The sequence below is a fragment of the Aphelocoma coerulescens genome, chromosome 1 (genome assembly GCF_041296385.1).
Source record: "Aphelocoma coerulescens isolate FSJ_1873_10779 chromosome 1, UR_Acoe_1.0, whole genome shotgun sequence".
In the NCBI taxonomy this organism is placed as follows: Eukaryota; Metazoa; Chordata; class Aves; order Passeriformes; family Corvidae; genus Aphelocoma; species Aphelocoma coerulescens.
The window spans coordinates 109,635,727-109,663,584 of record NC_091013.1 but is presented as its reverse complement, the minus strand read 5'-3'; the positions used below and the strand labels follow the sequence as shown (position 1 = coordinate 109,663,584).

The following is a 27,858-nucleotide window of genomic DNA, read 5'->3' as shown; positions in this document are numbered from 1 at the left end:
CTCCCCTTCCCTCCCCTTCTCTCCCCTTCTCTCCCCTTCCCTCCCCTTCCCTCCCCTCCCCTCCCCCGGCGGGGGCTGCTGGAGCCATGGCCACTTCCCGAGGGCCGTGGTGGGGCCGCTACGAGCTGCTGGGTCCCGGCACAGAGGTGACGGGGCCGGGGAGGAGGGAGGAAGAGGAGGGAGGAGGAGGGCTCTCGGTGAGGCTCCGGGCGGCTGCGGGACCCCAAGCGGTGCCCGGTGCCTCCCGCGGCCGCCTCAAACCCGCCGGGATTCCGGGCTGGGTGCCTGATAGTCTGTCCCCTAAAAACGCAGCTGATGTCCTGGGGTGTATCCTTCGCACGGATAAGGAGGGAATAATCTTCAGACCGCAGACAGGAGCAGGGTTTAAACAGAGAAGGGCACGACCATGGGTGTTCCTCCACAGCCAAGCGCATCGTGCTGTGAGGGCGCGTAGGTGCAGGAGCGGGTGTGTTTGTCAGGCAACGGGGACATATATCTTTATCACCTGTTTGCAATCATTTGTCGCATTATCGCGTAACCATTCGGCATTTTACTGAAAGCACACCAAAAATTATTGTGGGAAACGACGGAGCAGCGCCGGTTGTGTCAGTGGGTGTTTCACGGCACCTGCTGGAAAAGGCTGCAACTGCGCCCTCGGGCTGGGATTAATTTAAGCAGGTAGTGACCGAGGGACAGGACTCACTCCTTGGGTGTCCTGCAGTCACCCCTGGGCGTGGGTACACACCCGTTCCTCGGGCACTACGGGAGAGTTCGTGTTTGTTTGCCTCTGTTGCTCTTTATCTCCAATGCCTTATGAAATTGGCAGCAGTGCACAAGCCTCATACTCTTTCTATTTATGTGCACGGCTCGTGTTAGCAATGCTCTGTTTCATCGGGTGTCCTGAAAGGAGCCTGCTGTTCTTTAGGTATTAGTTTTTGATAACACCCAATAGCTGCATTATCAAATAGGGGGAAAAAAATGAACCCTGCAGAAATTTAACTGTCAAAGATTTAAGGAAGCCAGCTAAGTTGTTCTGTTAATTCATGGAGCTGTAGACCTCTCTCATTTTTCATACATTGTGTTAGAGTGTGTTGGTGGGAGGTGACAGGCAGAAAAAAGTTTTTGTATGTGCATTTCTAAGCTTTTTGATAGCTCAGAAATAAATATTTTCTAAAAACTACATGTTTAGTAAAGAAGAGAACAAAAACACTGTCAAGAACATCGTTCTTTCAAGTATCATTGATACTTTTTCCGTTGGTCTTTTTTAAACAGAAGTGCAACCCTGAAGAGAATGCTTCTTTCTTCAGTAAATTAACATATTCCTGGTTTAGCAGGTGAGAATTTATTAATCTGGTTGTGGTTGTTCATTGATGCTCACAGAATTGTAGACTGTGTACTTACATTCCACAACATCATTCTGGCTTGAGCCTGACTATGAGAGTGCTGGTAGCTTTTTGCACAAAAATCGAAGTTTGCAACATTTAGAGATCATATTCAAATATTTTGTGGAGTATGGTTTATACATAGTAACAGTCATTTTATGCATAATCTAGTGGCATTATTTAACAATGGCATTATAACAACTTTCTAGATCTCCAGGAACAAATATTCAGTAGTACATGTAAGGTATTTTCCGGGTAGCCAATTTCATGCTCATTTTCCTCCCTCTTTTATGGCAGGCCACAAGTTGTTATTGTCACTCATCTGCTCACATACACCAGGGACTCCCTCTGCTTCTTGGGAAATTTTCCACCAAAAAATAGGAACTGAAAGTTCAGCTCTATCAAGTCCTGCAACTTCCTGTCACTAATATGTCCAGTGTTATTTCAAACAATTTTGTGTGTTGTGTCTTGTGGCCATTACTAAATTTTAACACTTTTTTCTTTGAAAAATTATTTGAGCCAGATGATATACACACTTCAAAAATCTATAAGTGGAAAAAAAAATGTGAAAAGTGTCAGAACTGTTTCTTGCTTTATTCAATATTCCTAATTCTATAGATAACTGAAACTGGTATTTGCTATTAATAAGCTGATTTAAAACAATCAGACTGTTTCAAGGATTCAGAGTATTCAGTTAGACTCTGGTCCTGTTGAAGTTAGGAGTTCACCTTTGTATTTACCAGTCCTTGCATTCTACACCTTAAATACAAATGTTCAGTTTTTTTGGAAAGTTCTGCCGTGTACTGATTGCAGTGTTTTTGTATGACACTGATGCATTCTTTATGTCATGGTATTCACCCAAATTTTCAAGGCAGGCCATACTTTGTATCTTTTAACTAATTCTACAATGTCTAACAAAAGAAGAGAAGGAAAAAAAAACACCAACCAAAAAAGGTTTTTTCACTTATTTAGCTGTGAAGGGAGGTTGTGGATGCCTCGTCCTTGGAAGTATTCAGGTTGGATAAGGCCTTGAGCAACCTGCTCTAGGGGGAGGTGCCCATTGCAGAGGGGTTGGGACTGGGTGGTTTTTAAGATGCATTCCTAGCCCTTAACATTCTATGATTCTGTGAAATTCACTTTGTATTGCTGTTACAGCTTTGCCCTTGGGGATAGCAAGGTCCACCCCCACCAGAGTTTTACAACCTCCAAAAAGCCATTTCTGAGTCTTGTGTGCTGGACAATGCACCCACAGTAGCCCCAACACCATCATAGGAGTGACACACACTGGAAGGGCACACTGTGGAGATGGACACTGTGCTTGTGTCACAGCCCTCAAGGGCTTAGAGCTGACACTGGATGCACGCTCCAGTGTCCATGCCTGTGTCTCTGCTTGAGTCCCAGATGTTTGGGATGCTCTTTAAGTAAGAGTGCATTGTCAACATGAATCTTTTGGCGTTTTCACCAGCTCAGAAATGGTATTGCACAGTTTGCTTTGAGTTGTCACAAAGCTGACATGCTTATCAAAAATTCCAAATACCTCTGTTTCTGTCATTGGTTCCTTTAGGCTCGGTGTATTCCTCAGCCGTGTCCTGCTGTTTTAAGACCACGTTTAGTTTTTGTTGACACTTAAGTGGATAAAAGCACTTCATTAGAAGAAAAAATTAACAGCTGAAAGTCTGCTGTAAGGAGATTCTCATTGTATTTGTGCTGAAACCCAGCAGGGTGATGTGGTTTACCTCACCTGAAGATGAGTGGCAACGTAGTGAGTCGCCATCCCTGGAGGTATTTAAAAGATGTGTAGGCATGACACTTAGAGACATCCTTCAGTGGTGGAGTTGGTAGTGTTAGGTTATTTATATCATCTTAAGGGTCTTTTCCAACCTAAATGATTCTAAGATTCAATGATAATGCCCTCCTGTGATAAAAAGGTATTTTATTCCAGATCAGAATAGTAAGTGGATTATGATACCACATGGGTTTTTTATGAAATAGTATATTTTTCTGTAAAAAATTATGAGATCAGAAATACAGACAGATTCTGAGCTATAAAGGTTCTTCAGAACCCTCTGTTCAGATGTGACAATTTCCATGGACTCTTCTTACTTCAGGTGAATTTCAGTGTACTGAAGGTGACTGTGAGTATGTTCCACTATTTAGTCTGTAGCTTTCATAGGATTACATCTATTACTTTGATTACAGAGTGTATTTATATGCACTAGATTATACCATTAGCTTTTTGAGTTAGCAGTCCTGCTTTTTTTGCCTGTTGTATTTCAGGATGCCTAAGTTAATTCCTTTCTTTCAGAATGATATCTCTATCTACAAGAAGCCATTGGAAAGGGATGATCTGTTTGAACTCAATCAAGGTGATTCACCATACAGTGTGTGTCCTAACTTTGAAAAGCAGTGGAGAAAAGAAGTCCAGAAGTCTGCTCCAGGATTAATGGTAGCTATAATTCTGACAACAGGCAATATCCTTTAATAAAGTTGAGTCTAGAAGCTGGAGAAGATTTAAAAAAATCCCAACTATTTATTGAACAGCCTACATTTTGTAGGATACAGAGGCCCCTCAGTGTTGGGATCAGTGATCTCTTGTATGGCTGTAGGATTTTTCTACAAATTGTTTAAGTTCAAACTTGCCTCTTAGAAAGACACCTGTTTACATTTCAACATGTCAAGTGATGAGGAGTCTACTGTGACTGGTACAGAATGCACAATGACTTTTACTTGATGATGAATTATCATTTTGTCAAAACTATCCAACTTTTTTCTCTTTGAACTTGTCTGTTTCCCTGTGTCTTTTCTTTGTATCTGTATTTCAGGTAGGTAGAGAAATCCATTATCAGTTTGCTGTCCATCATCACCATGATGATTAGGAAAGTCTTTTTTTTTGAGCCCTTTTAAGAATCTTCTCCATTGTTTGAGCTAAATTCAAACTGAAAAAAATTGTTGCTTGACAACTAAAAATATTCTGAAATAACAGAAGGGTTACTCAGCCTTAAAGTTGCTGTAAGCCTTCTATAAATAAGAAGGCATTTATATTGAAGCTTATCTCTATTTTTTCTGATACATTTTGTTTTGACCTGTGATAATAATTTGAGGATTAAAGTATATTGTAATTATATTCGTGGATGATAGGGGCAACCTTAGGAATTGCATTTATCCTTTCCTGAATAACTACTAGCCAGGCTAAATAAAACCAGGCTTAATTTCTTACCCCAAAGCTTTTCTTTTATCTGTAGGAAATGTTCTGTTTCAGATAATAGTACCCTGATGGCTTTAGATGGACACTCTAATATTACATATTTTATATTGTAAATGTGGGTGAAGTTCAAAAATATTTTTTCTCTTAATTCTCTCTGTATTTTTGTAATCTTTCTGTCTTCTTGCATCCAAAAAGTGCTATTTAAGAAAACAAGTTTCCACAAACCATCTTTGATTTTGCCATTATGGCAAACATTTAAATATTTATTGATTAAAGTTTCATTTCTGAAAGTTACAGCTGACATTTTGGATTTTAGGAGTCCTCAAGTAATGAAGTAAGTTTTTAATGTGTTTCATTTTATGTTCAAAGAACAATATTAATAATAAACCTAAAAGGTTACCAGTATCTAAACCTCCCTCCCCATGATTATCTAAAAATGATCTAATGAAGGAAAGCTCAAAGAGATCAGGAATTTCGTAGCTAAAGAACTGAGACAAAATTAGTAAAAATTCCACAATATTGTTTGTAAGTATTTAATATACAAATATAAAATCAAATGCTAAGAAAAACTGACTAAAAACTATACTTAACTTTCCTTCTGTTTTGTCTATTTTTTTTCCCTCTCCACTTTTAAAATCTCACATAAATATATAACATTTAATGATGTTTAATGGGAAACTGAAATGACTCTGTTATCACATTGCTGGTACCATGAGGCTGATAGAAGTGGTTTTTAGAAATTGTGCTTACCACAGACATGTTAAGAGATGGTCAAATACTTGAGTGATTATAAAGAAAAGAGTTAATGAACAGAATTATTGTTTACCTCCAAAATATGTCCTGAATCATTGTAGGCCTGATCAAAATGGCTAACCATAAAATCTGTTTGAAGACATCATGGCTGATGGTAATTTAAGATAATCTTTTACTAACAAAAAAGGTCAGAATTTTCCTACAGATTTTTTTTTCCTTTTTGCTCTTATGGTTGGTAGTTACAGTGTTTCTAAGTACAAATACCTATTTTTTTTCTTTCATTAAATTATTTTCTTTTATTCTTCATTTGTACTCCATTGTCAAAGAAGTCAGCAATAGCACATGCATGTTGAGATTTGTATTTGAGAATTGCTTCTGAGCCAACAGATTGGAAAACATAGGTAAAACCTGCCATTTTTAACATCAGATTTTGTTATCTTTCACCATATCTGGACCCAAAGTAGATTCAATTAAACAAGTTGCCAGTGTCTTGGTTTATGAAATGTTTATTGTTGGTTGTTGATTGAATGGATGGAATTTAAACTTAATTTTCTTTTCTTTTCAGAGCAATGATAGTGGCCAGAGAAACCCAGCCTAGTTCATATGGGAGTGGCTGTGGCTATGCTATTGCCTGTTTTTTGTAGTTCCCTCACAAACTCTTCTCCATCAGTTATCCCATCAGAACAACATCCTTACTGCAGTCAAAATCAAGACTGCAGTTGTTGGCCTGATCTACAAAAAGGTAATCATGTGTCCTCCTACTTCTCTTTCAAAACAAAACCTAAAATACACACAGTGTTAAAAGACAACATGCTTACTTAGCCTGATCAAAACACAGGATGTTACACACTGGTGACAGACTAACAGACTGACACTGTATTTTGATGATGATTTATTTATAATAATTTTGAATTTCAGCAGAATTTCTCTTATAAGACTGTAATCCTGAAATTACACACTTTTTGTCAGCCACCTGTGCAGACATAATATTGGAAATACATGTAGAAACTAAACTCTTTCTATTTTGATTATGGGTTAACTTCCCAAATTTACCGAATTACATGGGAAAACTGTTTGGGTTGGATGTCTGGGAAAAAGTAAGGATATGCAGAATGACTGTTTTTACTATATAGTAGTAGTGAATATGAAAAGCTGAATTTTGCCACACCGTCTCCTTCAAAGGTTACAGTTTCCCCTGATTTTAGTGAAATTGCTTTTGAGTTCAATACCCAGTAGTTTCATTGTTTTTCAGATGTCTAAAAGACGACTAACCACTGTGGAAATCTATCTATAACTTATCCCACCTTTAATAAGATATGCTGAGGCAGCAGCATTATTAGGTACAGGAAATGCAAGTGCTAATAATATAGAAGTAAAAGTAGTTGTGTGATCTATAAAAAATATTTACTGTCATCTTAATATGTAGCATATAATGTGATAAAGAGTTGCAAGTCTGTTTCAACCTGTTCAGCTTTGCTCTAATTAATTGTTGTCCTTTAGCAATCAAGGTTTTTGATTTTTGTGGCCTCTGTATTTTCTGGTTGCAGGCCTTAACTCTAGCAAGTTCCTCATGACAACAATATACAGCTGGGCAGATTGTTAACCTGATGTCAGCAGATGCTCAGTAGCTCCTGGAGCTCGCCAACAACGTGAACCTGTTGTGGTCAGCACCTTTTCAGATCATCATGGCTGTTGTCTTCCTCTGGAAAGAACTCGGCCCCTCAGTCCTAGCAGGTGTTGTACTGCTGCTTTTGGCTATACCTCATTGCAGCCAAAGTAAGAAGACTGAAGGTGAGCTGTTTAAATACGTATCACAAGGAGAGGCTAAGTTGTCATAATACAGGAGTGAAGGGGGAGGTCAATTAATGCATTTATTAGAATAGTGTTGTTGCATCTAAGCTAAACTCCAAGCAAATAAACAATGCCAAGCTGCAGCTCTTTCTCCATGAGGGAAGAAGTGTAACTGCAGAAGTGGAGCCCTATGTTTGATAGCTAAGCTAGTATGTAGGTTGGATGCCTAAATTTTCATTATCCTGAAACAATACTTTTGTATTAATAAAAATCACTGTATGACTCAAGTTAGGAAACAGCTGTGTTTTTGGATATGAGCTAATTCCATTCAGTAAGGGATTTTGTAGGATTATGCCTCTCTTCCAGTTTTCCTGTTCAGGCTAAGATGCTCACTAAAATGTAGCACATTCTCCTGAGATTACAGGAATTCCCCTGGAGGTACTGTGTGTGTAGTGACTTCTTTTCTGCTTCTCTGATGCTACAGATCTCTTGACACTCTATTGCCTGTTACCATGACAATTTCCACTGGAAAAAAATACTACAACCCCAAATTTTGCATTGCTATCAAGGCAATTAGTTGTTCTTATTCTACCTTTGATGGTGTAACACACAGTGAAGAATCTGGGTCCCCATTAATTCTTTTGTAAGGCTGTGACTGTTTAGGGACATTGAAAAAACACCAAAAACCTCTCTCACATCTTCTGCAGGTGAGGTGCAGCAACTACATATGCACTTAGATCCCTACTGTGATATGAGAGAGAGAAGAAATACAGAGGACTAAAAGTTTTCAGCTTCCTCTTGTATATGAATGAGCCTCAAAATACTAAAGAGGATATTAATGACTATTTTAGAAATGTGAGATGCAGAAGTGCCTAAGTGTAGTATAGGAGTGAGAATTTCTCTGTTAATTTGGTTCTTTAAGTAACAATGTATTAATCAATAACAGAGGAAAGCTTTATACTAAATCCTGTATATATACATATATCTGTTGTATATATACATATACAATGTTTTATATTGTATAGCATTACATATATATTCGTGTGTGTGTATTTAATGTTAGACTAAATTGTTATTGAGTCTGTATGTACCTGCTTAGAGATTTTGAAGATTAAAACCGTATTATATTTCCTGAACACCCTGGGAACTTGAAGCCTATTAAGAATTAAATTTAGTGTAAAGGAAAAAAAAAGGAACAAAAATTTAAATGTGCTCTTTATGATATTTGAGGGTAAAATATTTATTTTAATGCATTTAATCCTTTGTGCTGTCTAATGATTTTTTTAAAATACTAAATATGCATCTGAAGATGCTGTAATTGTAGTATTAGTGTGTTTTTCATCAAGGTAAAAATAGCATTAAAGGTATTTATTGCCTCCAGTACACTGCATGTTTTGCTTTCCAAATACATTTGTTCATTGAAAAATTAAAACATTGCTGTCCTTTAACCAGAAAAGCCAAATGAAGTATTTGGATCAACAAGTCAAGCTACTAATTGAAATACTACATGGAATAAAGGTAATGCCACAACTAATAAGAGGTTTGGTTGTAAAGATATTATTATTATATTATTACTATTATATATTATTATAAAGATATGGAAGTAATTTTAAAAACTAAGGTTTTATGAGTAATATTTCAGCTGACAATAATAAAAGTTTAAAGAGAAAGTGTTTTAACATAATGTGCTTAAAGTGTTTTTGGAAGATATTTACTGGTTTAATATGATTTGAAAAGCTTACTAGCCATGATGCATGAATTTTACTACCACATTTTAATGAGAATGTAAAATATGTTAATAGATGTTTGGAAACCTTTAGCAAAGCAAGACTGTAGGATAGAAGTAAAGCACTTTTAAAAGTTGTCTTACTTTTGTTGTTTTGCCTGTTTTGAAACCAGCTCGTGCTTTATGAATTAAGAGTGACTAGAGCATATCTCCCACGAGAAAAACCTAATTTAGAGTTATATCAGGTCTTTCTTTCATTTGTAAAACATTCAGATTTTTGTGGTTTGGCATTGCTGAATACTTGAAAATGACACTTGAATATTAAGTTAATTTCTGAAACACAGTCACTGCTTTTTTCTTGCATTAAAATGTTGCTTATTTGATTATCTAGATCCTGAAACTTCACGCATGGGAACCTGCCTATCAGAGGAAGGTCATGAGGATTAGAGAACATGAGGTGGATGTTTTGAAGTCATCTGGCTATGTGACAACTTACTCCATGCTGACCTTGACATGTATTCCTTTTATGGTTGGTTTTTAAAATTTATTTAAATTTTAAATTTATTTCTATTTAAATTTATTTTAATTTAAATGTATGAATTTCTGCTGGACTGTTTCTTATGTTCCCTGTTGTTTTAGCAGCTGGCTGGGTCACAAGTGTTGCCTCACAGTACCTCAAAACAATAAATTTCTCAACACAATGTATTTGAATTTTCCGGTTCTAATGCTATGTGTATGACTAGAGAAGAAGGAGAAAGATTATGAATTGACCTGTGTTAGAAAGTCAGAAACCAAACCTAAAGCTCCTGAACCTCATGCCCTGTTTTAATCACACTGTTTCTTTTGCATAAAAATCAGCTACCTTCTTTATACTCCTTTTTTCAGGTTTTAGGGGAGTGCATTTTCTCTCTGTATTTTTTAGCTATCCCTTTTTAAACACTGAACTCTTAAATACATGAAAGCTTTGCTTAAAGAAGGATCTCTTAAAGGTGCATGAACAGGCCATCCCCATGTGCTAAAAGATGAGCTGAACAGCCAACTTTGGCTGGAGCTTGAAGGGAAAAAAGAGAGTTTAAGACCTTTGGAAGAAGACTCAGGCAACTTATGAGGACTCCAAGGATGTCGTTAGGGAGGGAGAAAATTAGAAGGGCCAAGACAAATAAAAGACAATAAAAAATATTTCTATAAATACATCAACAACAAAAGGGGAGCTAAAGAGAATCTCCATCCTTTATTGAATGGGAAGGATACACAGTGACAAAGGCTGAGGGAAAGACTGAGGCACTTAATGCCTTCTATTCCTCAATCTCAATAGTGTAAGACCAGTTGTTCTCTGGAAAACAAAAATGGTATCTGTGTAGAAATTTTAGTTTTAATGTAATTTTGCTTCTTAATATATCTTTTTCATTTTTTTATTTAAAAGGTCTCACTGGCTACATTTGGAGTCTTATCTAGACAAAGATAATATTTTAACAGCAACTAAAAGTGTTCACATCTATTTCTTTATTCAACATTTTGTGACAGCCTTTGTTTGATTTACCATCTGTGATCTCTGCTGTAGCTCAGGTAAACCTATTATGAACAAGTGCTATAAAAGGCTCATTTTGTACTCTGTTGTATTTCAGCCATTTCTACGAGCGATTAAGTAGCTTAATTATTTTAAGTTACATTTTATTGAGGTGAAACTGCACAATTTTTTATGGCCTGCAAAGCATGAAGGCTGTTTAAAGGATGTCTCTCAGTCTTCCAATTAGAATGAAAATTGGGTAGCACACCTAATTGAGCTTTCTGTCTCTCGCTTTTCTTCCTTCAGTGGGCTGGACTCAGCTTCTGCTCCTACTCTCTCAACCTCTCTTCTTCATAGTCCACAGAAGATAAAGCATGAACACTTTGGGCTGCACAAGCCTAAATCTCTCAGCCACTCTTAGATATTGGAGCCCTTGGTACCAAGTAGGGGAAACCTGTGGTGGACTCTACAAACGGTTTTTGTCAAGTCACCACTGAAGGAAGTGGAGAAAAAAGGACAGAGCTGCTGAGGGTCCCATTTCAGCATCCTTCAGGCCTAATGGTACAGTAGTAGGGTTGCCACCTGAGTTGGGAACTCATAGATTTTAACCTTCTTGTATGGGTATATCATACAAGCTGCTCATGAATGTACTCACAGCAAAATGTTGTTTTTCTTCAATCTGTGAAGAAACAGTTATCGTTCACTATTTTTTAACAAAAAAAAAAGCGCTAAACCACAGGTTTATGAAAACAAGCCAGTTGAGTCAAAACTACACAGCAGTAGATCCTCAGGGAAAAAAATACACTTACTGATCACTTTAGATTGTTTAATACTTTAAGGAAAATATTTTTTAAACACCTAAACACCTTTTATGTCTGGCTTCAAATAAAACAAGGAATATGTTTTTCCATATTATCTAAAACCTTAAAAATAATATTTAAACATTTAGGGAGCCCATGCATGTTATAAATACTTATATATATGTGTGTGTGTGTGTATATATATATATGTACGTGCGCTCATTCTGTAGGCCAAAGTTTCTCTGAGCTGTTGAGAGGATTTTCTGTTTGCTGAGGATCTTAACCCTGAGGATGTCACTACAAACTACAGTGGAAGTAAGCAGTAGTTATTAATTTTTAATTAGTCTTGATTTTACATGGAAGATCATTAAGAAATGCAACTGAGGGGATGGATAAACAGGTCTTTGCTCTATTTTCTTTACTGCAACAGATCGTCCTGTTGGTTTTCTTGGTGCTTCTTTCCGCTGGGAAAAAATGCCTTGCCAATCCTGAAAAAGTAAGATATTTGTTATTTATTTTTATGAGCTCCTTTGGCAGAATGTGATGTCTGTAGAGATTTTGATCAGCTTTGATGTATTCTGATTCAGAGTAGTTCATGATGATACATACCAAAAAGAACATGAAGTATTGTTTTTGAAGTATCCCATGTGATCAGTGTGCTCCAGAAAGTCTATGCAACAAATTTTTAACTTGTCAATTTTCCTGAATTGCATTTTGGAAAGAATTAATTGGGAAGATGCCCTTTTGTTGGTGTAGCATTTTGTATTGCCTGCAAGTAGGCTAAGGTAGCTTATGCAGCCTTGCACTGAATACTAATCTTAAAATTGGGCTGTGGCTTCCTTTGGAGAAAACTAACTAGCAAGAAGTTTGCTTTTCTCACAGTGGTCTTTCTTGCCTGAAACCACCCCTCATTTCGTTTGTTGTTTCTTAACAAGGGTTTTCTTAGGTGTCAATTCAGCTATGTTTAAACTGCTGTGCAGTGAACATTGTGGAGGGTTAGTAAGGAAATGATATAGCCAGGTCCAGGGGTATAATGGAGAACCTGTTTGATAAGCTCTGTACAGCTGTTAAATTCTAGTAAGGCAGCTGAAGAGGTTAAAACCTACCCAGTATAACCCGCTCACCACATTGTTTGTCCTGTTCCTCTCAGGGGTGGGGGAAACTTTCCATAATGTAACAGTGTGCATCCATATCTCAACCACCACAGCCTGCAATTTAGGGGCCAGGAATGAGCTGCCTTCAGCAACCTCTAACTTGCAGACAAGTAAATTTATCCTTAATAGTCCTTATTGTAGTTCTTGAAATGGTACATGGCCAAAAGATGTGCAAACTGAAATACTAATGTCTCATAATTCCACAAGTAATACAGTCTTTCTCTCTTACAGTGACCATGATGGAGTATTTGCAGAGAGGATAACTGATTTGTCTTCTCAATATTTTCAGCTTGAGTGTCAGCATTCCTAAAGGCTCTTAAGTTGCTGTTGTAGGACAGGTTGGATCTGGAAAGTCATCTTTTCGTTCTGCTGTTCTTGGAGAAATGGAGAAACTTGAAGGAACAGTTAAGAGAGGAGTAAGATTGTCTGTCCATGTTCCCCTGCCCTTCCCACTCCACAATACCCCAATTAAGCAGAACTAATTAACAGAGGGCATGTAGTTTAATGTAAGAAAATATTTGGGCGCATTTCCAGCTATCATTCCTATCCTGCAATCTTATATTCTAAAGCTGGCATGTTCCACATCATCTTAGGTAAAAATACAGACCATCAAACTGTATTTTGATGTCTATTTAATAGAGACCCAGTTTCCTGCATATAGATATTACAATGGATGCATGTTTGTCACTGTGATCTTTCCCTGGAAAACTTTGCTCCATATATGCCCCAGCACTGTCAGTTTTATTTAAAGTCATATGTGCTTTTATGATAATGATAGTCTAGCTGTTATGGTGTAATATTCAGCAGAGTGTTTTTATTACCCGACTTAATAAAAATTTTAACAATGCTCAAATCACTCATGACAAATTTTAATAGTGCTCAGGTTTGGAAGGAATTACTGGTTACATTGGGGCAAAGCTGGAATTTCAAATTTATTTTTAAATGCTGTTTCTTATGTTCAGAAAGCCCGAGTAAACCAAATTGTTTCCAATTCTTTTTAGGGTTCAGTGGCCTATGTTTCTCAGCAGGCCTGGATTTACAATGACAGTTTACAGGAAAATACTCTTTGGTTCCAATCTAAACAGGCCATACTACAAACTTGTTTTAGAGTCTTGTGCTTTATTGCCAGATTTGGAACAGTTACTGAATGGAAATCAAACAGAGATTGGAGAAAGGGTGAGAATTTGAGGTGTCAGAAATTGTACAGTAAGGTAAGTTATGGTTTCTATGGTTTTATGATTATCTGTTTGGTAATTGACACTGATGACTAATCAATGTTTAGCCAAGTACATCCTGCTGGTCTCCTTACTTAGGTTACTTACTTTGAACTTAGATTCTGATTGAATTCTGAACTCTTAATAATTTTGGAATAATTTTGACTTTTTTCTATATAGAAGTTCATATCTGCCGTCCTGTTCTCCACGGGTTTCCTCTATGCTGTAAAAATGCCTGTATGACTGTAAATAAAAGTTATTTTTTAATTTTCCAAAGTAACCTTGCATTTGCCCATTTTGGTATGGGAATAATCAACAGGGCCCAAGCTTTGCTCTAATTACTTGAAAATCCAAATGTTACCTTTCTATTTTCATATCTAGTATAAAATCGACTTTGGTTATCTGAGAAAATTAATGCCAAGGCTGAGTATGATACACAGGTCTTCTTTAGGTCTTCTTATTTCCTATTTAAATATGGATTGTTTTGCCTTTTTTAGGGTGTCAGTATAAGTGGAGGGCAGAAGCAGAGAGTGAGCCTTGCTAGAGCTGTGTACAGCAATGCTGACTTGTATCTCCTGGATGACCCTGTCTGCTGTAGATGTACATGTTGGAAAACATCTTTTTGAGAAGCTAATTGGCCCTTCAGGTCTCCTAAAAAGCAAGGTAACATAGGATGGCTTCCTTTCAAATTGGGGATGAACTGCTTTTTACAGTCATTCTGCAAAAGCTCATCTCTTGCCTAACAGGTTGATGACAATTATTCTGAATAAAGAGGCTAAACAAAAAGCAGTACAGGGTACAGCCAATACAGGTTACAGCATAAAAGGCTTCTAGTTGAACAGAGAAGTTCCTAAGGGGAAGTGGAATCTGAAGGAATAAATTCTCCCATTTAAAAACCGTTCATGTGGGAAGGTAAGCTTTGTTAAAATCTTAATGTTATGAATTAGTACAGATTATTCCCACTGCTGCTTCAAAACACATATAACATGAAATACCTGCTATTGGGTCAACATTACTTACTTCACAGTTGTCTTTTCCTCTCTCCTTTCTCCCTGTTCTTAATTTGCCTGCTCCATGGCTGGTAAGTATCTGGCAGAAGCAAGAACTTCAGTAATGGTAGACTTGTAAGCAGATTTTAATATTGAGATTGTCAAACTGCATGTAATATATTAAAAGCTGGAGTATCTAAGTCTTTTCTTTACAACCTATTCTGAGCCATTCCTGAGTAGGGAACAGATAAGAAACATTAAACATTAAGGAACAGGTAAGTACAAGTAATAGTAAGTAGCTATATGCTTATAGTTTGACATTACAATCAGCAGTTAAAGGACTGATCTAGTAAAGTAGGCAATAAATTACAACAACAGCAGCAATAATAATAATAACTATAATAATAAAGTAGACAAATAAATGAGCAAAGTCACAGAAGAATTCCATGATATTATTCCAGCTATCATAACAGAATATCTACTTTTAGTAAATGTTTATATTAAATGTCAAAATAGAAAATGATGTGTTTCAGACCCATGTATTGGTGACCCATAACCTCACTCTCCTACCTCACACTGATCTAGTAACAGTGATGGAAGAGGGCAGAATAAGTCAAATGGGAACCTACAAAGAACTCATTTCAAGGAGAGCTAATTTTGCTGAGCTTGTTCAAGTCTTCAGTGCAGAGCATACAAGTGGAGAGACAAACTCAGTGGAAGGTGAGAAAATTTGAATACTGTGTTTGCTTAGTATTTTACTTTTCCTTCCAGCTTCTCAATATATTCCTTCTTCCTTTCCTGGAAATGAGTAAAAGAATTGCTGGAAAATTTTGAGCATTCCTGTCTACGTTTTGCTACAGAATTATAGGCTATAAGCTGAAAAAGAAAACCCTTTTCACTTTTGGCTTCTTGTACTGTATGTATCTACTCATGGTATATGAATGCTGAAAATTTTTTGGGGTTTTTTCTCCATTGTAGTGAGTTCTTCAAAGGAAGAGGGTCAGCTGGGCAGGAGTCCGTGACAGAAAGGGCTGCTGAAACACAAAGAGCAGGTATTAAAAAGCCCCGAGCCACTGCTTAACTGATGCAATGCCAGGACAGCCCCAAGTGCTGAAGGCTGTGCCACCATGCTTTGCTGTGGAAACATGGGTTAAGCCTGAATGCACATTAGCAGTTGGCTGGAACATGTTGTGTCTGGAACTCATCTTCTGGATTCCCTTTATGCCAAAGAAATCCAGTGAATGTGCCACATTCTAGGGGTTCAGTTCATGGGCTGCTTCACTGTGCAAACCAAACTATGTTAAGCAGGAAAAATTTATGTGATTTTGTAGTATCCTTTTTTGCTTAGCAATAAATGCATGCATTTTTTGATGACTCATAAGAAGATTTGAAAGTGCTTCTTGTTTGCAGCTCTTCCCCTGGTCAGTGGAAAATATTCGCTAACAATAGAGAGAAAGTTGCTGCTGGTGGTGTAAGTATCACTGAAAGAAAGGCTTGGACATTTGTTTTCATAAAAATGTCTTCTTTTGCAGTTGCAGTTTTTTGTTTCTTACATCTCTTTACTGAATTTAAAATAATACCTTACAGGTTTTTACCAAATTTTAAGTGTGTAGTCCGAGACCTTCTATTTTGATGATCTGCTACTGGCTGTATTTTTCTATTACATTGTAGTCCATCTAGTTTTGCATATTTGAGAAAGAAGAATATGAAAAAAACTTCTACCACTGTTGGAAAAACATTCTGTCTTAGGAATTTTAAAAAGTTTTGTGCTAGACACAGGCTAGAAAATTTGCATGGTAATAGTGCTGCAGGATTGTCTTGTTAGAAGCACACTTTCTGCAGACTCCTTTAAAAAAATCTGCCACTTGCTAGAGAGATGGAAAAGAGCAAGTGAAACAGTGTGGAGAAGGTCAAAACTTCTGGGAGGCTATAGTTTAATTGAAATAAGAGCAGTGGGGTGGAGAGGTGAAGAAAGTATGAATTTCTAGCAAGGTGGTAGAAATAGATGCTTGGAAAAAAAGTGAGTTAACAGAAGAGACAGAACAGTTTGTGCCAACTACAACTCATTTCACTCCAGACCTTGTAATGAAATCCACGAACCTGCTTCTACCTGTTCTGCCTTTTAAGTGCTCAGTTTGACCCCATTAGTCCTTATCTGCTCCAAGAATGGGAACTTTCTCCTGCTGACACTAATTTCCTTGGCTCCAGTAGCCCAGAGTGGTAGTTCTAAAGTTTCTGCTCCTATTGATAGGGTAAGATTTGCTTCATACAGCCAGGAGTTGCACACTTGGTTGGTTCATTGGTTGGGCTTTTTTAATTTTCTTTTTCTTTGTTTCTTTTGTATAATCTACGCATGTGGAAGTCTGACACTGGAAGCAAGCAAGGTTGTCTGTGTCTCATTAAAGACCATTGTAGTGGGGGAGAGGAAACCTTTTCACAGCACAATTTTATATACCTAATTTATCACATTTAATTAAGAAATTCTTTAGATTGATGCTGAATTTAATATGTCCAGTTCCCATTATATAATGTGTATTTGCCTTCAACAATGGTAATTATTTTACAAGTAACTCCTCTTTTTTAATGTGTTTTTTTTCTTTTTAGATGAAAATGTCGGTTGTTTTGAAATACTTGCAAGCCTTTGACTGTCACTGGATGTGGCTGACCATGGCTGCTTATATAGGCCAGAATGCACTGGCCATTGGCCAAAATCATGGCTTAGCAGCTGGACTGTAGAAACAGCACAAGTTAGTGATTTCACAGAATGGAAACAATCACAGAGCTATGAACTTGGTATCTATAGGCTCCTGGGATTCATTCAAGGCAAGGATGAGCATATATGACTGTTTTCTCACCATCTGCCTAAATGTTTTGGTGAAGAAATAATGCTGGTTGTTTTAGGTTGTGCAACACAGTATAATAGACCTGGGAAGAGCTTGTATATACAGCCAGGTAGAGAAAATAATGTTTCATTTAATGATATTTTGGGAATTCTGGGAGCATCTAAGTGTAATGTAATGAAGTTCTGTTGGCATCTCATTGAGGGGGGAAGCAGCATTGATACATAGTGGTATGTTTGCAGGAGAGAATGGCAGGAAAAACATTCTTGTCAAGTAGTAAGATGTATCAACAAAATGCAAATACGTACATTTGTAAAACTGAGAGAGGAAGCGCGCCTGTTGGATTGCTGACTGTGGTTGAGAACAGGGACAGAAACAAGCTCCATCCCCTTTCCCACCCCAGCCTTTCATCCTGTCTTTCAATTTTTCCCTTCCCAAGGGCTTCTGGTTGGTGTGGTGCCTGTGTGCTCACCAGGAGCTCCCTGTCTGCTTCCTGGGCCTTGCATCACCAGCTCTTGGACAACGTCTTGCACCTTCCTCTGCAGCGGTTTGAAACCAACCCAGCTGGGCAGATTATCAGTAGATTCACAAAGGTAAAGGGAAAACTTATGTGTATTTTCAGTTTTATCAAAATGAAGCTTGAGTGACTCAGTTGTAATTTATTACTATTAGAAAAATCTCCAGGCTTCTTGAAAGGAAATTTGAATACTTCCTGAATATATCCTGTAATGCTTGGTAAACTTTAAAAATCTATGTGTTTCTTTTCATACCTTGCTTTTTCTCTGGAAGATACTATATGGATATAGATCCCAGCAATAAATCTGATGAGGTTACATGAAGAAGTGACGTGTATACAATAGTGAAAGTTAAAAGTTGAAGGGTAACCCTAAAACAGCATAGGATTGATTTTTTTCAGTGCGTCAGTTATGCTACTGAAAAACCAGAAAGTAATGTTTCAGAAAGACTAATGGCTGCATCTCTGTTTCTTGATGCTCAGAGTATGGTCTGTGATTAAAGAGCATAAAGATTCTTAAAATCACAATATAGAGGAAGGAAGAGAGTGCCTGGATTCAGTCTCTGCTGAGGAGTTGAAATACAGACATCATTACATTGAAGAAATAAAGGCTGACTTGCATCTGAGAAAGACGCAGGATATTTTAACTTGAAAGTTACATTGAAGTCTTGATTGTTATCCACCTGATGTGATACAGCACATTTTCAATAGAATTTGGAGATAATGTTATTTTATTTTAACCTTGCCAGTAATTTATATACTGCACTTATGTCATCATTACAATGTTGGTGTGTCCCAAGAGACAGTAGGGTTTTTTTTCTATACTGTTTGTGAATACGTTTTTTGTGTGTAGACACTTTCAGCTTATTCCATATTGAAAATTTAGAGGGATTACTTCCCAGAACCCGTGACTGGAACCTGTCTGTGCTGTTTCATTAGCGCTACTACATCGCGAGTTCCCGGCAAATCTGACGGCTGGCAGGGGCATCGCAGTCCCCAGTGATCTCCCACTTCAGTGGGACTCTGGCAGGGAGAGTGACAATTTGAGCATTTGGCCACCAGGAGAGATTCATTAGGAAAAATAACGATGTTGTGTATGAGAACTTGGTTTGCTTCTACAACAACGTCATCTCAGACAGGTACTTGACAGCGGGTTTGTGTTTGTGACTAAACCTTCTTCTGTGGAATTCAACAAGTCACTGTTCAGCTTTAGTCAGAGTAAAGCCACTGAGAAACAGAGAAGTGTTTGGACAATACTTTCCGGCACATGGGGGGATTCTTGAGGATGGTCCTGTGCAGGGCCAGGAGTTGGACTCGATGATCCTTGTGGATCCCTTCCAACTCAGCACCGTCCGTGATTCTGAGACAAGAGCAATTTATCCACCATCCTTTGTAATGAATGCATAGATAATGTTTAAGCACTAGGATTTCTTCTTTATCTACCAGAAATTAGCAGGTTTATAGAAAATATGCATATGCTGTCTGGGATGAGAATATTTTAAAAAAGATCCAGAACAAAAAAGACTTTTACCAATAGGTCATAATCATGGACTATGCTACATTTCAACTAACAGTTCCTCTTGCTAGTTTATGAACAAATTGAATTTGTATTTCAGTAGTTCATGTGGAAATAACCTGCTGTCTGTACTCACAGGCACCAGGGAGTTCTTGAGACTGAAATCTTGGGTTTAAGGAAATAAAGTCCATTTCCTCACCTTCCTTTGTGATTCAGTGCAGTTAACAGTCACAGATGAGCAAAGAGATTCCTGGTCTGTTTTTCAGTCCTACATCTGAATCTTTTTCAGATAGGAGGAGCAGGAAAAGCAGTATGTCGAGGGAAGGAAGTTGAGACACATGCATTTTGGTTTTAGTGGTGCTGCCAGTTCCAGATATGTCATATTGACCCCCCAGTTAATCTGTAAAATGGGAATGATAGTACTTATCTCTTTTGTGAAGTGGGTAACTTGCTAATATAATGGTCTCAGAGTTCAATAGGCTATAAAAAAATTGGTGGTTCATTCCATTCTTTCTTTGCCTTGATTTACTACAGGTGGCTCAAGCTGTCAGGCTTGAGTTTCTGGGAAATGTAATGGTGTTCTTTGCTGCATTGTTTGTAGCACTGTCTGGAAATACAGTGAGTTCTTCTACAGTGGGTTTATCAATATCCTATGCTCTAAATATAAGTAATAGCACAAATTCTTGCTGTTAGCACACTGCATATGAAAAGAGAATTATAATGAAGTCGAGTAGGTGAATATACACGGAGGCAGCAATGACACCACATCCCTTGGGTAGGACAGTTTCCCTTTTAATTCCATTAATTCTGGGAAGCTTATGATAAATTACTTTCCAATTTTGAATGTAAATGGAATAATAATTATCAAAACATATTTTAAAATCAAGTTAATGAAAGTAGGTTTATTTTTTAGTGTTTTGTTAAACCAAAGAAGCAGCATAGTCATGTACAATTATACTTCATATTTAATACCTTGTTCTTGTTCATTTACTGAATGTTATGTAGGAATATTTACTTAAAAGTTCAGTAAAATAATTTACTTGGGCATTGCCCTTGCAAAGGTAATATATGAGAACCACATATTTGAAGTGTGTCTTAAGTAAGGTAAGTTTTATTGATGAGTTGCTAGTTAGAATAAATCTCAAGTATTATGTAGACAGAAACTAAGCACCCAGTTTTCTTTATTCTTGTGATGCTTAGGAGCCAATGTTGTCCAGATTCTCACTATGGTAAGAGCTTCAGAAACGCTGCTGACAGATACGAATGAATAAAAATTTTGAAAAATATAGAGACAATTATCTGTCATGGCATATCCCCACCCAGCCCAGCTCACAAGAGTTCCATTTGCTGTTCTTCAGAGATAGAACAATCTCCTTTATCTCATCCTGTCCTTGGTGATGACAGTCACAGTTTTTCACCTCCATCTGTTGTCCGACTGACATGGTTCTTTCTTTAGCTGCAAACTGTATTTCCAAGAGGCTGACCTTGAGAATCAGTTTGTCTCACTCTTTTCCTGTAGAAGTGGGAATATTTAACCATGTGGGTTGGGAACTAGGTGATCTTTAAGGTCCTTTCTAAACCAGGCCATTCTATGATCCTGTCTGCAGAAGCATCCCCAGTGCTTGAAGGTGACAAATTTGGCAGAGCCAATAGATACCTGCATTACAAATCCATTGTTTGCATTGCTGTCTTGCTTTACCTAGGGAGCAGTACAATAATTGTAAACACAACATGAGCCATATAGATGTTTCCTTTCAAAATTTCATCCAAATACTGCACACTTGCTGATGATCCTGAGGTAGTTTCCAGTATCTGGAGCTTTTACGTCAGTGTAAATTACAATGACCATTGGGCAGTTTGAAAGCAGACAAGAAGTGCTCAGAAGAACACTGAGATCAGGGATTTTCTAACCATTGGTTCATGTGATGTGCCAAAATTTTCTGTCTATCTTTTGGTTTCTGTGATTAACCATCCAACTTAGGAGCTAAGTTCAGGATAAGTTTTTGAATTAATGTTCTGTATTCTAGTAGAGTCAAATTTTTTGTTCCTATTTTTGTATCTATTTCCCCAGGTGATTCAGATTCTAAATGTTTGGGTGCATAGACCATGTGAAATTGAGACCAATGCAGTTTCAATTGAAAGAATTTATGAATATGCAACAGTGGATAAAGAGGTGAGCATTCTTCCTGAATACTGAGCATTCATTTTGAATATTTCATTTCTGTGCATAGAAAATGACCAGTTAGATCGACTTTAATATTGGTGAGTGGTAATAGCAGGTAATTGTTAATAAATATTTTCTGGGGTTTGTGGGATTTTTATTTGAGAATAATATGTAGCTTCTTCATTACATTTGTAGTAGTTTTATAGCAGTTTTATTCCTATTTTGACCAGTAAATTTTTTGTCATCCTTTGTAGCAGTGGATTTTGTAGTTAGACTAACGCAGGTGCAGCTCAGGTGAACTCTCTGTGCTATGTGCAACCAAGAGGAGCATTTGAAAAAGGGAAGAGAGGAAGAGAGGCCTGTCTGACCCATAACTCTTACCTCATGTGTGGGGAGACATTTCTTTCCAATCACTTTACCTTGGCTATTATGCTTTTCTGAAAGTAGTGCCCATGTCAAGCACAAAGGCATAAAAGCCCTTGGGAGCAGGACTCTTGTATTTCTTCATTCTCTTTTAGTCTTCTGCCGTGTTTATGTTTTAATTCCAGGAACCATGGATATTGTCTAAAAGACCACCAGTGGGCTGGCCTGATAGAGGAGTTACAGAGTTGGTTAACTACAAGGCTCAATAGGATCTTGGTTTAGCCCTGAATGGAGTTTATTTTCAGACACAGAGTAAAAAGAAGGTACTGTATGTAATAAGAAATAAATCAGAGGTATAAAATCCTGTTTCCCAACTTTCTACTTCAAAAATATTTCAGATAAGGAGACTCCAATACTAAATGCAACAAGATGATGTTGAACAGAGAAGATGTTAAGTGGAGAATATAGTAAAGAAAAGACAAATGAGAAAAGGAAAAGTATTTTATAGAACTAAGTAGAAGTTCTTATCCCTGCAGGATACTGAAGTAATGTTTTATGAATTTGGCAGTTCTAAGGAAGAAGATCCAAATTTTAAATTAAACCTCTTGTTCACTTTGCTGAATGTTTGTGCAGAGAAATAGGGTGCCAGGTTGGTGCTGATCAACACTGGGCTTGGGATAAAGGAACACCAGTTGAGACCTAGTTTTAAGTCATTGGTTTGAGCTGAGGAGTGCTGGACAAAAGGGAGAGGAAAGGGAAGGGATTCCTTCTGAACCAGGCATGGGCTGTACAGCTGCTGGGAGAACTGGATTGGGAGCTGTGAAACTGAATTCACTGTATCCTATAATTCCCTGTATCATTTTTCATTTAGAATGTGTAGCATGGAAAGTTTCAGTTCCTATCATAAAACCTTCTGCTTCAGGTTGGAATTGTTGGAAGAACAGGAGCTGGTAAATCAACACTCACAAATTGCTTATTTAGAGTTCTGGAGGGGTGTGAAGGCAAAATAATTATTGATGGAATTGATATATCAACTATTGGACTCCATGACCTACATGGAAATCTTAACATTATTCCACAGGTGAGATGTGGTTGAGAGATAACTATTTTTTCTTTTTTGGCTAACACAAGACATTCAGTTTTTGGGAGAAATTATAACCTCAAAGTCCACAGACTGCAGAGAGAGAGGTATAAAACTCCAGTGGAATTTTGGCAATGATATGCAAGAAGCTTCAAAACATGGAGACCACGAGTATGACATCAGGTTTTATAAGCTGTGTTTAGTTTAACAGTCTTACCTGGAATAGCTAGATTTGGTGTTTTCAAGTCCCACCTGAGGGCTAAAATATTTTAAGATAGGTCCAACTATGTTTGAAGCCTCTAGGGAATAAAGAGATGTATACACAAATTATGTATTATGTATTTAAATCAATCTGCTATGATCTGTCACGTAGAGCCTACTTTAGAAGAGGGCAGGAAACTCAAGATTAGGTCGTGTATCATTAGGATTGTCTTCATGCTGGTAAACTGATTTATGTTGAAATGATCTAGTATAAGGTAAAACCTAGGACACAAATTCAATGGTCACCTGAAGTCTTTTTGCACATTCCCTGAATGCCACTCATACAAACATTTTTGTGAATGCATGATGTTAACATCACTTGCAATAAATTTATCTGACATTTTTCAAAGGGAGGCTTTGGTTTTTTTCTAGCTTTTTGGAGCTTTAACCTTGGTAATACTTCCTGTGAGTCTCTACCCACAGACCATGCATAGGAATGATGTCTAATATTTAAACCGAAATAGCTTGGGTCTTTCCAAGAAAGAGATTATTGAAAGAAAATACCTATAGATTCCTGAAAATCCTTAGCTGCTTTTCCTTTGAGAACTATATTTGCTTAGGGGAATAGCAAATTTACCATTTTTATATAATTTCTAATTTTGATATAGCTTTTTGATATAACTATATTCTCAAAAATGAGAATCCATGACCAAATTTGTTTATGCCACAGGTCTTCAGAACACAATTCATACATATTTGGTTGTAACATTTGTCTTGCTTCAAGCAGCTAAAACTCTGTAAATCTGCACAACATCTGACAGATGTGAATTACACAGTATTTTCTCAACTGCAGCTGCAAGTCTGGTTTACTGTGGGTGGAGTATATTGGATCCACACCAGACAACTGAACTGAGAGAGGAACCCAATGGCACAGTGAACTTACAGGCTGGGACCAGAATAGAAGTGAAAGGTGAAAAAAAGGGACACTGAAGCTTACCATCTCTAGGAGCATTAGTTCTGTCTATAAATCTCTGCAGGTATTCTCATTGCTGAATATGTCATCTTTCCTATAGGAAATTAAGGATATTTAACTTAAAGTCATAGCCTCCTGCATTTTCTTAACAGTGCTCATGAATGTAGTAGCCAGTGCTTGACAAACCTAAGTACAGTAATAATTCATGTGTTGTGGCCATTGCCAGGTGCTGGACAGGTCTTTAGTCAGCCACAGAACCAGACCACAGAGAATGCACAAGAAATCTCTTGCCCTTTATATTTCACCTTAATGAAGAACTGAGCTCACAGAAACCACACGTGATTTTTGTCCTCCCATTCACCAGCTTCAAACTGTAACAATTTCCCTTGCAAAGCTCCATTTCCAAGATTATTTGTCTCAGTTCCTTTTGTTAATGTAAGGACTTATGACAGCCTGTTTTAGGATCATGTTGGAATTGTACATTCACATTGTGCTGCTATTTAAGACCCCATCTTGTTTTCTGGGACACTGCAGTCAAATCTGGATCCACTTGGAAAACACTCTGATCTTGAACTGTGGGAGGTGCTGGGACTGTGTGACTTAAGGGATTTTGTCCAGTCACTGCCAAAGAAGCTCCTCCATGAGATTTCAGAAGGTGGTGAAAATCTCAGGTACATAATCAAAAAAGTGCTAATGGAGTTATTTTCGAGTACTTTAAAACTATGTGTTCCTTCCAGAGAATTTGCTTCAGAAGGTATCAGCATAAAAATGACACTTCTCCTGTCATTCTTAATAGAACTATTCTGGTAGTGCAAGTTTCTTTGAGGTGATCAACTGGTCACCATGGTATAAATTCTGATGGCCTGTGCTGTATGGGAAGCCAAGGGAGTAGGCTATTTTCAGCTCAAGTACATTAGTAAGTGTAAAGAAGGGAGGCGTGGTGTTGCAATTCATGCAGCACCTCATTAGATTTGGGTAGAAAAGTGCTCATTTATTTAAATTAAAAAAATAAATCAAGCCAGGAAAAAAAATCCCAACCAAAAAAAAAAAACCCCAACAAATTAAAACCCCACCAAAATGCAGAGCTTATTCTTTTGTTGTATTTGCTTAGGCAAAACAACTCAGTTTTAACTTGTAAAACATTAACCCATAGTTATGCAGGGAGGGTGACACTTGAAATAAAAGAACTCTAAACTGAGGAGACAAATGTTGAAGCTTTTAGCAGCAAAGGGGCAGGTTTTAAATAGAGGGTAGTGAATGTCAACCTGGATTTTTTTGACAGACCATTTTCAGGAGGAGATTTCTAGAAGGCACACACTACAGCTAACATACAGAAGCATCCAAACTTTACACTGAACAGTATTAAAAAGTGGTTCAGCATTCAATCTGGCTCATTCAGAGTGCCCACTATAATGTGAATATAGAAACTGAAGACAAGACTAGGTTTAAGATTCAAAGTTCAGCCATGGGTGTTGAGGAGTCCTACCTTAACTACTATTGATATGCTGAGCAAGAAGAAAGAAAATTCCAAGACAGGATGAACATATTTCAGTAGTCTTTACAGAAGCATAAGGTGTTAGTAAAGTAGTACAGACAGGCTCCATGGTAATCTCAGCTTTATCTTTTGCTCCCTTTCCTCCATGTGCCTGACTTGCCCTTTCCAAATGTATTTTTAACAGTGTTGGGCAGAGACAGCTGCTCTGTCCAGCCCGTGCTTTGCTACGAAAGACAAAAATCCTGGTCCTAGAAGAGACGACAGCTTCTGTTGACATGGTGTAGTGATCAACATAGTGCTAACCTATGACACATGGAAACAGATAACTTTGTGCAGTCCACCATCAGAAGAGAGTTTCACAACTGCACAGTGTTAACTATAGCCCACAAGTTACACACAGTCATGGATTCAGAGAGGTAAGTAAGTTTTGATAAGCCATTTGAAAAATAAATTACTTCCTTGAAATGCATTCCCATAATCCAGAGATACCTGTAGTAGAACTGGAAAATGTGGCTGAAGAAGCTGATTTTTTTTCTGTAATCTTTCTGCTCTTGTATTGTAGAGTGCTTGTTCTGGATGCAGGAAGGATTATAGAATATGATACACCACAGAATTTGTTACAACAAAAAGGTGCCTTTTCTGAAATGGTTGCAGAGGCTGGGATAAAAAGATAAAGAACACTAATGAGTGAATTCTTAAGGAATGCTCAAGGGACCTCTGGCATTCCATATATAAAGGTGCAATATTTTATATTCCATATAAAACAACTAGCTTACTCAAGAGCTCCTCACAGCATTGCTGTTTACTATATCTACAATCTGTATATATTGATCAGGTTTCTTACAAAAACTTCTCAATTTTATACAAATCACTTGTTTTTATCATATTGGTACTGAGACAACATAATGAAGCAGGGATTTTCATGGCATTTGTTAAAACTGTTGCATTAGTAAAGACTGATGGAAAAATAAATCTTGCTGTTCACATGCTGGTCTTAATTAACTTGAACTAAGTTGCTCTGACATTATGCTCAGTTAATAATTCTTATGATGATTACACATTCAGGAAAAACCAAACTGCTTGTTGTGTGGACACAGAGACAGATGTCACTTGGGGCTGATTTTTAGGATATACATATTCCCATGTATACTAGGTAGTTCTTGAGGCAATAAATGTGCCCCATTTAGTTTTCCTTTTGTGATTTCTGAATAAGTGAAAACCGCATCTTACATATCCACTTGAGCATTACAAAATCCCATTGTGAAAGAATCCTAAAAAATGCAGTCAGGTGGAGCTGCCTCTTTGCTACTAAATATTAATGTAAACCTCCAGACTAATTACAGTAGCAGGACAGGTTATGTACACTTACTTGAAGTGTCAGCTAAATGTATCTGCTTCTGTAGGCCACGTAAATAGTAATTTCCATTTTTATTGCAGTTCCTGAAGCTCTTGAAATTTAATACCAACACAACCAATGTAATCAATCTTCTCTTAAGATAAGATCCCCATCAACTGCTAAAAAAGCCCCAACAAACTGAATAAAGTTCCTGGCTACAGTCCTGTTATATTAGTTTAACACTGACACCTGGTTTATATCAAGTACAATCTTAATTTCTTGCCCAGTAGAAAGTTTTGGGCACATAGGCTAGGAGAGGTAGCCTTCAGTACCTCAGGCACCCATCCCTTTTGCAAGGTCCAGAGAAAACTGTCTGAGGAGAGGCATCAGTGCATGGTAATTTTTACTTTATTTACTTTTATTTGTGGGGAGGAGGGTTTTCTGTGTTTACTGCCAGGCCAACATAACCTTTCAGCTTCAAGATACCTTCAGACTGCAGCAGGGAGAGCTGCAGACTGAACAATGCCAAAGTCTGAGAGGAAAGAAAGTGCTGGACTAGCAAAGCCAAATAGCCATTCCTTCTCTTTCAGCAAGCTGTACCCCTCACATTTGACTATAACTTCAGAAAAGGGGGTGCAGAGTAGGCAGGAGCAGCAGGAGATGCTCCTGCTGTGTTTCCATGCAGCAGCAGCTTACCAAAGCAATCCCCCTAACAGGCTTAGGGTGGGCAAGGAAAGGCACCTTTGCCTTAAGCACATCAGCCAGGGTCTGTAGCCTTTCCTCTCCTCACACCCCTGATGTTGGAGACTCAATTTAGGAAACCAGGAAGGGCCACCTGGCTGCGTTCAGAACTG

The 27,858-nt window shown here is 37.7% G+C and overlaps 1 pseudogene; it reads left to right on the top strand.

Annotated features, from left to right (window-relative positions):
• Positions 1 to 26,670, top strand: LOC138117502 (multidrug resistance-associated protein 1-like; annotated as a pseudogene).
• The last annotated feature ends 1,188 nt before the right edge of the window (positions 26,671 to 27,858 follow it).